We start from the raw sequence: 12,869 nt of genomic DNA on the forward strand, positions 1-12,869 counted from the left end.
ATGTTAGTGGCAGGTTTTGCCGTGATTTTTGTGGGCTCTTACAAACACAACGTGAGATTTAGCTTGGTTTGTCGAATTTCTCACTTTCCCCTATAGGTGTCGGCTATTAACGGTTTCCCCGCCTCTTCCCCCTTGACAATTTCTGACGGTAAGTGCTGATAGCGGTGGTTCAATCCCGTTCAATTTCCCGCAGGTTCAGCAAGGAGTAGGTCTGTGATGGGACGGAGAGAGGGATGCCTGCAAATTCGGAACGTAACGCTTCCCCGAACTAGCTTTAAGTCCTTCCAAAGTTCTCCCGCCAAGTATCCTTGTTTTTGGAAATGGGCCTACAGTATACTTAAGTGGACGACTGATAGATGATATCTTTGTTGGTCCACAGGTAGAACAGAATCTTAAAATCTCAACTGGGGCATCCTCAATACCACACTACAGAAGGGCACCCTGTTCTGGTTTGAAGTAGCCGCAGAGGATTTTCTTCAAGAGATGATTTCTTAAGTGGGCTTCAATAAGGACAAAGTATTTTAATATAACTAACAAAATACTGGACATAAAGTCAGTTTTTTAGTGAGCCATCTTGAATCAAAACATCATTGGGAGCTGCTGATGGTCCTCCTAAACCCTTAGAAGGTTGTTGTCTGACTCCTCAAATCCATTCCTCCACTCATTTCCGTGCAACAGATTGTCTTGCATGCCTATTACCTCCACTCTGGTTCTCCTACCACTCACCTACACCAGTGATAATTTACAGTAACTGGTTAACCTGCAGCCAGCATGGTTTTGGAACGAGAGTGGAAACTGGAGCAGAGGAAGAATGTGCAGACTCCATCTGGCTAGCAGCGGAGGCCAGGATTGAATCTGGAGTGTTGGCGATGTGAGGGTACAGCTGTGCCACCCTGAGGGTCTGCTGGGTTTTTCTACATAAAAAGGCAAAAGTTTTTGTGCATAAATACCTAACAATTTCAGTTCAATGCATTCTGTTAGGCTGCTGGTACCTCTTGCATTGCTTAATCTGATCAGGGTTTAATCTGCTGTGAACACTGTAGGGAAGGAAACAAATTGCAAGGTTGCACGAAGGGTCTTGTCCTGAAACGTCAACTGTACTTCTTCCTATAGATGCTGCCTGGCTTGCTGCATTCCACCAGCATTTTGTGTGCGTAGGTTGTACAATTTATACATTCTTTAATTATAAATGTACTTTAAATAGTGTTGTAGAAGGGGTGGCTGTATCTCTGATCACTCTGCATGAGTTATTTACCTAATCTGTCTGCTTTCTGTAATCTGAGTGTTCCATCTTCAATTACTTTATTTGCAGCCATTCTGAACAACAAAAATGAACTTGTCTCTTTCTCACACTCAGAATGCAATTCCATTGGTGAAGAATGCCTTGAACTTTTCACGGCATTTTAAAATCCTGCCTCCAGTGGTCCCTGCTAGTGATGTTTGGATGCTTGCTTGCCTAATTTTACTCCAATAAACTTGATTCCAGAAAACAAGAAAGACTTTAACAATAAAACACCTATAACTTAGTAAAACACAAAAAATGATGCTGGAGGAACTCTTCAGATTAGGCAGCATCTATGGAAGTGAACAAATGGTTGACATTTTGGGCTGAGACCCTTCTTTAGAACTGCAGGTCTGGAAGAAGGGTTTTGGCCTGAAACATCGAATATCTAACCAACACACACAAAATGCTGGAGGAACTCAGCAGGTCTGGCAGCATCTGTGGAAATGAACAAAGTCAATGTTTTGGGCTGAGACCCTTCTTCAGGACTGAGAAGGAAGGGGGAAGATGCCAGAATAAAAAGTTGCGGGGGGGGGGGGGGGAGCAAAAGGAGGCCAGCTGGAAGGTGATACGTGAAACCAGGTGGGTGGGAAAGATCAAGGTCTGGAGAAGAAGAAGGAATCTAGTAGGAGATGAGAGGAGACCCAGGGGGAAGTAATAAGCAGGTGAGAGGAGGTAAAAGTCAGAGTGGGGAATAGAGGAAGGGGGTTGAATTTGTTTACTGAAAGAAGTTGATATTCATGCCATCAGATTGTAGGCTACCCAGATGGAATATAAGGTGTCGCTCCTACACCTTGAGGGTGGCCTCATCTTGGCACAAGAGGAGGCTGTGGACCAACACGTCAGAATGGGAACGGGAATTTAAATGTTTGGCCACTGGAAAGTTGTGCTTGTGGCAGATGATGCGGAGGTGCTTGACAAAGTAGTCTCCAAATCTATGATAAGTCTCACCAATGTAGAAGAGGCCATATCAGGAAGCGCAGGACACAATAGGTGACCCATATATTTACAGGTGATTGGTTGCCTAACCTGGAAGGAGTGCCTAGGGCCCTGAATGGAGGTGAGGGAGGTGTTGTATGGGCAGCTGTAGCACTTAGGCCGCTTGCAGGGTTAAGTGCCGGGAGGGAGATTTTGATGGGGCGGGTGAAGGTAAAGATATATTTAATGGTAGGATCCCTTTGTGACTTCGTTCAGGAATGGTGGGTTGCACATTTGAGTTAAACCCCTGCAAAGTCAAGATGGTTTGTGCAGTGACCACCCTCCAGTCAAAAGGTCAGTTCCTTTTATTTTCTCATGATTTCGTCGAACAAGGCATCTCTCAGGTGTGCAATCGGCAGATTGGCGTTACTTCAAAGGAATCGTTTCCGGGAAGACTCTCCTTAATGACTGTATAAATCACTGGACTTTTGAATTTACCACTTTAAGTCTGTGCTTGGATGAGAACTCGTTCAGAACAGTTTCTGCATTTGACCGTTTGTTAGATATTGCTGCCTAGCTGTTAACTTCCGGTTAAGTTAGTCATTTAGTTTACTTTTCTAAGTTTTGAGCAGAGGTGAATAAATCTCATGATTTGTTCTAAACCCTGTCTCAGTTTCATATTCATTGCTGCTGCATTCATAACAGTGTGCCCATGGCTACCCCACAAGTTTGGAGAAAGTGGGAGGAGCCAAATGAAAAATTGTTCAGGGAGAGGACCAGTTCTGCCATATGGAAGAGGGTGGGGGTGGAGGGAGATTGGTTGATGTTTTTTCTTTGTCAAGAAAGAAGTGGGGAGCTTTCAGGCTTTCTTGATTGGGGATAGAACTGCATAGGAACTGAATATCCATGGTGAAAATGGATGGTACGGAAAGTTAATAAGGAGATTGAGGGCAAAAGAAATGTCGTGGATGTAGGTGGCAAGGGACTGAACCAACTGGGATAGAATGGAATCGAGATATGAGAACACAAGTTCAGTGGGGCAGGAGCAGGCAAGGAGAAAAGGCCTGCCAGACAGTCTGGTTTGTGGATCATGGGTGGGAAGTAGAAGCAAGCAGTGTGGTTGAGTGAACTTGGCCTTTTCTCCTTGGAGCGATGGAGGATGAGAGGTGGCCTGATAGAGGGTGTATAAGATGATGAGAGGCATTGATCGTGTGGATGGTCAGAGGCTTTTTCCCAGGGCTGAAATGGCTAACATGAGAGGACACAGTTTTAAGGTGCGTGGAAGTAGGTACAGAGGAGCTGTCAAGGGTAAGTTTTTTATGCAGAGTGTGTGGAATGGGCTGCCAGCAACGTGGAAACGATAGGGTCTTTTAAGAGACTCTTGGACAGGTACATGGAGCTTAGAAAAATAGAGGGCTATGGGTAACCCTAGGTAATTCCTAAAGTAAGTACATGTTTAGCACAGCATTGTGAACGAAAGGACCTGTACTGTGCTGTAGGTTTTCTATGTTCTATGGGAAAGGGAACTATGAGATTGGTTGCAATGTAACTTAGTGCTGCCTTGTGGTTGCACTCTCCCCCTTGTCATAAAAACACTTTCATTACTTGTAAAGATTCTTTGTGCCATTGAAATTTTAAATCAAGTGGCTTATGTATCCTATCATTTAGTAATATAACATTTATGTAGTAATAATATATACTTGAGTGTATACTTGATAGTTGTCCTCCTCCAAGTCACAAGGGTCATGGTGCTTTTGGGGTGTTATTGACTTTGGATAATGGTACCATTGACTTCTCCTTGGTCAATGCTTTATATTTTTTGGCAGATGCCAGTTTGGTTGATTTCTCTAAGGGTTGTGTTTCCAGATGTTCCCTCAAAAGGCTGGAAAAAAAACCAAATAACTTCCGCAAGGAATCTAAGGGGTCCACCTTTGCTTAAGTGTCTATTAGTGATAAAGACAGTCTTTTCCCAAATTCAAAAGGATTGCAGAGAAACTCTTCATCATAAAATAAAGAGGAGACTAGAAGGGAAGTTTACAAACAATAAGTAAAAGAAAATGGACACACAAATAAGCTGCTTTGTAACATTTGACTATCACACCTAGATATGGGAGGAAATACTTTGGGATACAGTTATATTTCTTTGCGGATAGAGTAATTGATGAAGATAGACAGATATGGAACCCCACATGTAGTTTAATGGGAAACTTAGGTTCACACAAGAAAAACACTACACTTGTGGTTTCAAAGGGTACATCACTAAAGCTTGCAGGAATAGGTATGAAATGGAAATGAAAGTGAAAACCTAGTGGAAGTGAAAGTGAGAACCTAGTGGAAAAAGCTTGATTCTTGAAGTTTCTCAACATGGGGGAGAAGTGCCTGAAAGTGTAAACATTTACTTGATATTACAGTATTGAAAGAAAAATAGGCTGGCTCACAACTAAAGTTGCTGATTGTTGCCATGATAATGAAAAGGAGCTTGTCACTGGTTCCAGCATGACAATGACAAATCAAACTAAATGATCAGGACACCTAGATGGGAATTCAGGAATTAAGGAGTGACCTTATAGAAATTTATAAAATTATGAGAGCAGTAGATATAGTGGATTATCTTTTCCCAAGGTTTGGGGTGGAGGCGTACAGCGAGAGGGGAAAAATGAACCAGAGGGGCAAACTTTTTCCGTACAGAAAATGGTGGGTAACGGGTTGAGCTGCCAGAGGAAGGTAGAGTTACAACGTTTACAAGTCATTCGGACAGGTTTGTGAATAGAAAGACCTGGAAGGATATAGGCCAAACAAAGGTAAATGGGACCAGCTCAGATACGTATCTTGGTTGGCATGGATGAGTTGGGCCAAATGGCCTGTTTTGGGACATCTCTATGATTTGATAATGGTGCTTATTCCTGGTTACTGGTATGATAAACTGAATTCCGTGGCAGAAGAAACCCCACGACCCATCATGAATGCACCTTACCAGGCTGATTGATTCTTTCTGAATCTATTCTGTTTAGCTCTTAACCCTGACATACTGTTCAGATTTTATACCTTCCCAGTATGGTCAGGGTCAATTTTGACCCTGGCCCGAGAATCCCCCTATAGCAAGTGTCTATACCAAATTTTGAGCCACTGATCTATTTACAATGTCAAAGTAGCCTATCTGATATCAATAAAAGTGTAATTAATCCTTAATTAGTGTATCAGAGATGAGGGACAGTGTATGTTTTAGGTTTTACACCCTTCATCGTTGGAGAAAAAACATACACTGTCACACAATATAATGTCCTATTTTACAAGAAAACATAACAGCCATAAAGAATTAAATATATTTTATTGAAACTGAAAATTGCAACAACATTCTGGAACTGTGAGGTTTATTATATAACCATTTGTAACCATTACAACCAGAAAACACTGCCCTCACTGCTGTGTCATAAAAAAAATCCTACTACTATCTAATTATAACTATTAACTATTAATTCAACATTAAATAACTCTTAAGCAACAAACTAGACAAAAAAGTAGTTGCTATTTGCAAACTAGTCTTTGCATTCAAAGCAGTAGTGGGAAACTTTGCGGGTGTGGCCTTTGCATATGAGTCAACCACATTTGCTGCAAGTAGTCGATGTTTTGCAGTCGTTTTTGCAGGACAGAAGTTGCATCTGCATCTCTTTTGCCCCCCTGTTTTGGCCTCTTATTGGGCAGGGCCAGGTTCAGACTGCTGCACTGCCTGTACCCCTACTGCTGAAAATGCTCTGCGGGGAAGGTGTTCTCACCTTTGCGTAGAAGGGGTCATAAGGGCCTTTCCAAGGTCCCCCAGTTCCTTTTGCTTGCCCTCCAGGTAGGGCTCAGGTCACTCTAGATGACAGAGGCATTGTATGTGGAAATGTCAATGTTGTTATGGAATATGGCGGGAAGCCAGCGGGCTGTTCTCCTCTTGCTTGTCAACTCCCCCCCCCCCCCCTTTGTTGGCATTGTAGTCCAGGATGATGGCTGGTTTTCTGTCCCCCTGATCGCTGACCTCTGCAGCCTTATGTAAAGTGCTCATGAGGATCACATTCTTCTTCTTCTTTGCCATATACGACACAACTGTGGTGTCATGGGTGAACGCAAACTTAGAAGACAAGATGCCTCTCCTCCTTCTTCCAGTTGGAGCAGGTGGCAGCTCTGGCTTGTTCCGCCTCACGGTCCCCACCGTTGTGATTTTCTTCTTCAGGAGCACCTGACCAGGCTCCTGCGACGTGAAGAAGTTGTCACAGGTCACGTTGTGTCCTTTCAGCCCTTCTGTCATGTCCAACACGACGCATATGCCTTGCTTGCTCTCCAGGCCTCCCACAGCTGGCTTCCCAGTATACACTTGCATATTCCAAGCATAACTGGAACGTGCATCACAGGCTGCCCATATTTTTATCCCGTATTTCCCTGGCTTGCAAACGGTACGGGTAAAATTTGACCCGGAACAGTTTCAGTGTTGCAAAAATTGGAGCACCAGTACAAAAGTTTAATTGTTTTTAATCTCTTCATTTTTGCGTATTTTGGGTCACTTTAGGAAAAGTCATAAAATTTCGGCTGGAGAAAACGGCATTTAGGGAGTTTTCTCTGCAGTCAAAGGTCAAAAAAGGTCAAAATTGACCCAAACAGTATGTAAGGGTTAAAGAATTGTGATGCTGTCAATGTGAAAATGGCAGTTTGGGCCGCGGTTCTCAAAATGATTACATTGCTGAAATCATTATCCAGCACTGGGAAGTTATTCTGAGGAACTGCATAGGGACATGACTACACTTAGAGTGTGTAACACACACTTTCCTCCAGACTAACAGGTTGTAGTGCTTTGGGAATTTGTGCTTCGTTTTCGTGCACTTCGAATTCGTGCACTGCTTCATTCTTTGGAAGACATTTTTTTAACTTGATCTCTGGACTGTGTTTGCAGACATATACAATTGGCAATGTAACTTGATTCCAAACAATTAATTTATTGATTGTTTCAGAACATCTCACCCTCCCCTATCCCCTCTTCTTTTCCCAACCATGATTCCCTTTTCCCTGCCCCCTTGCTACTCTCAGTCCACAACAGAAACCCGTATCAGAATCAGGTTTATCATAACTCACAAGTCATGAAATTTGTTTTTCTTTGTGGCAGCAGTACAGTGCAATACATAAAGTTTTGACAGTACTATGGAACAGTTTTATAAATAAACAGTATATAAATATGCCTAAGAATTTTGCATAGTATTACACATTCTTTGATAATAAATGTGCTTTGTACTTTGAACTGAAATAAATCATTTTGTTGCTGTCTGTACTTAACTGTGCAGATCTGTCCTGGTCATTCTGCTCGTGTGCAAGCATCTTTGAGTAGCTTCAAGTTTGGTACTCTTAATGTCATGTGAGAAATCTGTAGATATTATCTCAGCAACTGTGAAGGTGTTTGATTTTTATCCAAGTCGAGAAGATGTTTAATTTGCACAGTAACTGCAAAGTGCTTTCAACCATCACAAGCATTTGCACTTTTGCTTGGACTCAAACAAGTTCTATTGTGTGTTTTTTATAGTCATGATAGTTCTTTTAATTTTTCCCATGTCAATAAAATTCTAATCCCTTTTGAACATTTGCATGTGAATTTTATTGATACCTATGGCCTGAGTTTATTACTTTCTCCACTTAGCCTTTTCTACTTGCTATCTTCCATTTTCTGTCACTTCTCACTGCCCTTTCTTTGAAACTTATGGAGTACTTCTCTTCCCATCTTTCCCTGACCCATCACCACTCTTCCAATTGAACATTTTCTACCTATTTTCTCAAGTTTTCAGTTCCTTTTTGATAAGCTTATTATCTTTTTCAACTTTCGTAGCATGTTTCTGCAATCTCAAGTGGCCATTGCTAACCTCTCCATTGAACTTTCTGATGGTAAACCCCTAGCCCATCACTACATTTAACTCACCACTTTATAAAACCCTTTACTCTAATATCAGGAGAAAGATTAACATAAAGTGTTGTTTTTGGATTTTGCAAACGGCAATGTACTCAATTAAGTGGATTTGAGATTTACTTGGTAAAATAAGTTGGTAGAGCCTTGGACTGTTGGTGGCAGTACAGCACCATGCAATGGCTGTTCAGAAACTGCTGCTCACTCATTCGAAAGCAAGTAATACTAGAGCAGCTGCTTATCCTGATGATCTGCTGCCACCATTGGGGTGAAAGATTTATTCCACATGCTTCTGCATCCCTGCTTACTCCATTTGTTACTTTTAAGAGAACAGGTCTGGCAGTGTAAAATCAGTCACCCAAACAAACAGTAAATTAATTTTCTTTTTTCCATTGATGGACACTGGGCTGCACGTTCTGGTTTCCAGTGTCAAAAGGTGTTGGAAGAGTTTAGTCAAGAAATGAGTTCAAGTTCAAGTTTAATTGTCATTCATCCATCCATGTATACCCATGAGTACAACCAAAAGAAATAGCTTCCTCTGGGGCCAAGGTGCAAAACACAGCCCATATAAGACAGCAGTAACATACAGTCATACCAAAATATATATAGTACAAGTCCCTGGGTCCATGAATGTTGCGGCAGTCTGTAGTCAAACACAATATAGCTTGTCTTCTGCTGATTGGACACTTGGGCAGCACCAACTCCAGAGTGGATGCTGCACCACACTGCCTCCGGCACTCTGTTAGAGCACCTGGCTCCGACACCTCCCCCTGGGAGGCTGCAAACAGGAGACACCCCAACCCGAGGCCTGGTCCACACTACGACTGAGACCACGCTGCTCCCCCACGTCCTTCACCATTTGCCAATTAACTAGCAGATTGGACTTGTATCATTCCACATCAGCCATGTCCAACATCACAAGAAAAGTGACTGAGACAACCTGTCACTGTTAGATTGCACACCGATGCCCCTCTGTCACAGGCGGAAACAGTCTGCTCCAAGTCCAGCTCCTTCTGTTTCTCTGCCAACGAGCAGCTCACTGATGAGGCAGACCTGCAGTACTTTTTAATGTCCAGCAGGGTCTGACCATAATAATACCTTTGGTTGACCCTGTAGAAGTCGCTGCATCTGAGTGCACTGCCACCTTGCCAGAAGTAAAAGGAAGTTTGTGAAAGATCCTCAAGATCTTTCCAGGCAAAATCTTGAAAATCCTTCACAGTCTCCTTTCCTGACTATTGTTTCAGACATATAGGCTGATATCTGCAATGGGCTTTGGATTCTGCATTGGGCTTTCTTTGTAAATCTCCTGCAGATGCCATAGAACTCCTGGCAGGGAAGTAATTATGGCTGAAAATTGGTTGAGGTCACAGAATGATCAGAATCAAGTTTGTTATCACTGACATATGTTGTGAAATTTATTGTTTTTGTGGCAGAATTGCAATGCATAAAATTGCTATGAGTTGCAATAAGAAATATAAATAAATAAATAAACAATGCGAAAAGAGAGCAAAACAGTGAGGTGGCCTGTTCAGAAATCTGATGATGGAGAGGAAGAAGCTGTCCCAAAAGTATTGAGTGTGTGTCTTCAGGCTTCTGTACCTCTTCCCTAATCATATTAATGAAAAGAGGACATGTTCTGGATGGTGAGAATCCTTAATGATGGATGCTACCTTCTTGAAGATACTGAACTTGGTGATCCCAATTTTTGGGAGGACGGCACCGTGGCACAGCAGTTGGCACTGATATTTCACAGCACCAGAGATTCTGGTGTGCTCCTGATCTTGGATGCTGTGTGTGTGGAACTCACACACTCTCCCTGTAATCTTTCTTCACATATGCCAAACACATGCTGGATGGTGGGTTAATTGGCTATCATAAGTTATCTCTAGTGTGGGTGAGTTATAGGGAAATTATTGGTGGGAGGAGTTGATGAGAATGTGATAGGAAAAATTGGATCATTGCAAATAAGTGTTTGAGAGTCAATATCCGAATTTATGTATTTAGAGATGCAGCACTAAGCCCGTGCTGTCCAATTACACCCTTGTGACCCATTCACCTACTAACCCATCTTCCGAATGTGTGAGAGACGAACAAACTCCATACAGACGGCAGCAGAATTGAACCCAGATCACTGGCACAGTAATATTGTTACAGATGGAACAATTGCTTGTTTCTGTACTGTATAACTCAAGTCAGATTCTTTGGCCTGCTGCGTTCATGCTGACTCTAAACTACCCACTTACACCAATTCCACTTTTGTCTCTCATGTCCCCCTCAACAGTGGATTTTTGAAAAACCCATCTCCAGAAAGAAAACTTGCAATTTTACTTGGCCCGGACCCGTGGCCTCATGATGAACTCCTAACTCCTATTCTTACTTAACCATTTACAGAGCAATAGATGTCCTGCCTCACAGTGAAGATGAGAAAGGACAAATTTTAAACCTTTATTTTGGTCAGGCTGAGTAAGTTCCTATAGATCGCTATTTTCCATATCTAAATCTTTTAATATGCCTTTAACAAAAGAAGATGCATTTCTTCTGGTTATACCACTCTAGTTATTGTCTCATTATCAGCCTTTCTATTGCTTTGCACAATGGTTATATAGTCACAATCATTAGAAAGATGGTGATTGAGTGTCAAGTGCTCAAGAGCACCCTGAGCTCTAAATTAGTTTATATTCTTTGAACAAAGGGGTTGTTTAAAGCAGTCCCCCCACACAGTTCTTCACAATTCTTTCTATAAATTCACACCACATTTCTCAAGACATTTAGATGCTGTAATATCAGCAATATCTCATATGGAATTCCATCATTTTTGTGTTAGCTGGTCAGAAATTTTTGGGAATAGGATCTAGAGGTCTGCTGGACAATTGTCAGCCATCTTATATGCAAGTTATGAGACCAACCACTGATTACTTCTCCCCATTACCTCCATTGACTTTCATTTCATTGGAGTTCCCTATGCTACACTTAATCAGACATTGTCTCCGTGTCAAGAGCAGACATATTCATCACAATTTTAGGATTCACCCCCTTTGGTCCAAATGTAGACCAAGGCCTTGTTGATGGGTTGAGTCAAATCATCTTAGAGAAATCCAAACTGGCCATTCTTCTGAGTAGATGCCAATTGATGGCCTGTCTGCAAAACCTTCCAAATTTTTCTGGTAATTCTGCCTAGACTCGTTAGGCCAGAGTGGATTTCTCCTTTTTGTAAATTTTGGGCAATTTTTCAGGTAATTGTTAGTGTAACAATATTAAAAAGCTGGACTCAATAGATATTTATGGAATTTAGATCTTCAGTACAACTGCCAGAGCTTGTCCTGTTATACCAAGCATATGAAATGCATTCAATTGCACATTACAAAGGTCTAGCAGGATGATCTCAATGAACAAAAATCACAGAGTCAGCAGGATAAATATTACACATTGACCAACTTTACCAGCTTTTCATTCTAAGACTCTTTTTAAAGGATTTATTTACAAAAGAGTTAACACCAGAAAAAGCCATATTCTTACCTTCTACTATTTTTTTTAAAAAGCTGTACAGTTTCCCAGAGAAAAAGTACTTCCTGTATGTCATTTTATTTATAATTTATCCATTTTTTCATTATGAAGTCCTGGTAACCATTTATCCAGAAATTATGTAATATCATCATGAATGGATTTTAAATAAAATTGCATATTTATCAGCATTTAGTCCACATACAACTAGAAACACCTATTAATCAAAATGTCTGATTACGGAAGGGAGTTCAATAAGATTATCAATTAGAATTATCCAGTTCTTACAGAAATTCAAGCAATTAATTGTTTGATGTCAATTGTAAATTACTCAAAGTTGTCAGATAAGGTTATAGAATATTCAACTGAGATTTCCAAGAGTTTGTTCTGTTATTAATCGATTGCAATGCTCCTTGTTATGAAATAAAAACATCTTTTCTCGAGCCTTCTGTTGCATCGGAAGAACCAGGAAGGATTTTTGAGGAGCCAACAAAAGCATCTTTTAAGACTGTACTTGCACCTTGCAGAATGCAAGGCATGGGAACATTGTTACCTGCAAAATACCCTATAAGAATACACACCATACTGAATTGCCGTTTCAGAATCCAAATCCTGGAACTTCCTGTGTGACTGCATAGAAGATATATTCACCACAAGAAATGCAGTCCCATACCTCAGATAAATACTTTGTGGAGATTTGTGATATATATGATTATATGATATATATATACATATTCAATATCTGAAATACATCTTATGGAAATGTTTGTTTGATGATGAACTTCAATAAAAAAATAAATTACAAAAAAAAGAAATGCAGTCATTAACCAAGGGCACTTGGAAATAAGAATTGTAAACTGAACTCGTCAGTGACACTCAATAACAATGTGCATTCAGACTTGTCTTCTGCTAATCTCATGTAGCCCAACGTCGGAGCCAGGCACGGTGACATAAATTTGATGCCATCACACTGGTGTAGAATTGAACCATTTTATTGAAGCTCATGGCCATGGGTCAATGGGGCACTTATCTATTCCCACTACTGTTCGATGGGCTCACTTATCAAGACTGAAGAAACCAGGAACATATTCAAATAATCAACGAATTTTAGATAGTGCCATATTAAGATTTCTTAAGTGCTTCCGAATGATAGATATCCATTTGTTATATAATTTACTCTTACACAACATCACAGAGGCCTTGTTTAAATGTTAGCTGAAGCAATTTCTATCCGAAACTCCATCA

The sequence above is a fragment of the Hypanus sabinus genome, chromosome 17 (assembly GCF_030144855.1).
Source record: "Hypanus sabinus isolate sHypSab1 chromosome 17, sHypSab1.hap1, whole genome shotgun sequence".
Taxonomy (NCBI): Eukaryota; Metazoa; Chordata; class Chondrichthyes; order Myliobatiformes; family Dasyatidae; genus Hypanus; species Hypanus sabinus.